This window comes from Berghia stephanieae, chromosome 14, assembly GCF_034508935.2.
Source record: "Berghia stephanieae isolate SIO BIC M18660-M18661 chromosome 14, UCSD_Bste_1.3, whole genome shotgun sequence".
Lineage (NCBI taxonomy): Eukaryota > Metazoa > Mollusca > Gastropoda > Nudibranchia > Aeolidiidae > Berghia > Berghia stephanieae.
The window spans coordinates 31703293-31705792 of NC_088373.1; the positions used below are offsets into that span (position 1 = coordinate 31703293).

General features: G+C 35.8%; 1 protein-coding gene across 1 annotated transcript in view; it reads right to left on the minus strand.

Moving 5' to 3' along the window:
• Window positions 1–2500, minus strand: part of LOC144960115 (uncharacterized) — a 212949-nt gene that overhangs the window by 25065 nt on the left and 185384 nt on the right. The gene's annotated exons all lie outside the window — the stretch shown is intronic.

Here is a 2500-nt window from a genome sequence, read left to right on the forward strand (position 1 = left end):
TGTGGAATTTTACGCCAGAAATTGTCAAACATTTATAATAAAGCAATGTAAACACATTGTAAACAATATCCCGGTCCTGTTATCAACAATATAAGAAGTGTTCAAAATAAAAAAGCACTAAGAAAAATCTAAAAGTAATGAACTTAAACCGCCAATAAATTAAAAATAATCATGTGTCATTTATTAACATTGTACACAATGAGAAACCCGATATTATCATTGGCACGGAGTCATGGTCGGATTCGTCTATATTTGAATATTTCCCATCAAATTATATGTATTAACGATTGCAACCTTAATGGCGAGGGTGTTTTTATTGCCATAAGCCAGGAGTACATAAGCTCGAAAGTTCCAGAAGTGAAGGAAAAGCGTGAGATGATATGGGTTAAAATCAAAATTAAAGGCTCTAGGACACTTCCATATGCTCCTACTTTCGACCCCATGCGGGTGATGAAGACAGCTTGGAGATTTCAAAAATTATATGCTGAAAAATAACAACATCAGCAATTGCATCTTTATAATAGGAGGAGATTTTAACTTCCCATGTTGTGACTGAAAATCTAAAACCATAACTGTTTCACAGCTACACAATTATTTTTAAAATCTTAGAAGACAGAGCGCTCGCTCAGGAAATAGAGGAACCAACTCGCATGACGAACACTGTATTTTTAATGATCACCAATAATCCCAGTCATCCAAGGCATCTCAGACCATCTGACAGTTATTATTGAGGTCGCCATGAACCAGAAAAAGAGTATATAGAAACAGAGAATGATCCCTCTATACAGAAAAGAAAAATGAGATGTTCTGTTAAATGACATGGCAACACTTAGCACTGCAGATCTTTGGCAAAATTTCAAACATATTCTAGAGAAAGGAATCAGTATTAATATAGCACATAAAACTTGTAGAATAAAATAAACAGATGTATCACTCGGTCAATAAGAAAGATGATAAACCAGCGTGACCGGTGTTGTAATTTTTTTAAAAAGACGAACGATTGCAGTTACAAAGAGAATTATACTGTTCTTAAATAACTTCTACAAAAGAGTTACGTCAAAAATATTGGGACTACTTGGAGGACATGTTTAGCCAGGCTGAGACGGAAACCATCAATTTACTGGTATGAAAACATTATGGTCATACATTAAACACAGAAAAATTAACAGAAGTGGGATAGCCTCAATCACTGGCAAAAGAAAACTTCTCACCACAGCTTTTGGCAAAGCAATAGCCCTAAATGCCAATTTCAGTTTGTCTTTTCTAAAAAGCAACCTTTAACCCTCAAACAAATTGCAGGAAACAATATAGCAGACAGAAGCAGGTACGTCAAAGAAAAACATAAGAAGAAATCATGGCAGAAAACATTAATATTAGGGAAGCGGGCATTGCAAAATTTCTTCAAAACTTGGATTCTACAAGGGCTAGTGGACCAGATAACATCCAGGCAAGAGATTTGAAAGAGCTCACAGACTGCGTGGCACCCTGCCTCTGTTTCATTTTTTCAGAGATCACTCAACACGGGTGAAGTCACAGAGGATTGCAAAACACCTGATGTAACTCCCATTAATAAAAAAAAGAAAAAAGAACGATTCCTTCAAATTATCGCCCTGTGTCTCTCACTTGTATCTCAAGCAAGCTAATTGAACACACCATTGTCAGCCATAAAATGACATACACAGATAGGTATGATATCCTATATAAACTCCAACATGGTTTAAGGTCCAGGTGCTCATGTGAAATATAATTAATCAGCGTTATTGATAACGTTTCACAGTCTCCTGAAAAGGGTCAAGAAACTGATGAACATATAATGCACTGTCATTTCCATCTCCAGAAAAAATCTCCAATCACATGCAAATACAAGCTACACAATGACACACCTTATAGCACTTAACATCAGCCAAATAATTTGGAATAACACTAAAATCCGACTTAAATGGGACAAACACATCAACAACATCACACTAAAAAGTAAATATATAGGACCCTGGGTTTCCTCCCAAGAAATTTTAAGATTAAATCAACAAGCTTAAAATTGATTTGTTTACAAGTCATTAGTTTCACCACAAATTGAATACGGGAAGCAATACAGAGACGAGCCCTCATAACTATGAGAAAACATCAAGTGTGAGAAGCATGATAGATCAACTTGAATGGAAGTCACTCCAAACTAGGAGGAAAATAGCACACCTGAAAATGATGTATAAGATAAAGAACAACCTGGTGGTGATTTCAGATCATGATCTCTAAACACTGACATAAACATCCAGGACTCCCACATGGACAGCTTCATCCGCCTATCATCCACCAAAGACATCAGAAAATTCTCATTTTACCGCAGAGCCAAATCAAATTGGAACAATGTACCGCGGGACGTTACATTTGCACCCACTTTAGCTTTAATTACAGAGCTTCTAGATCACTGCTGAATTTTCACCTTAAAGTTATTGTTCATGATGGACATTAAAGGAAGATACATATAAAATTTATTTTGTAA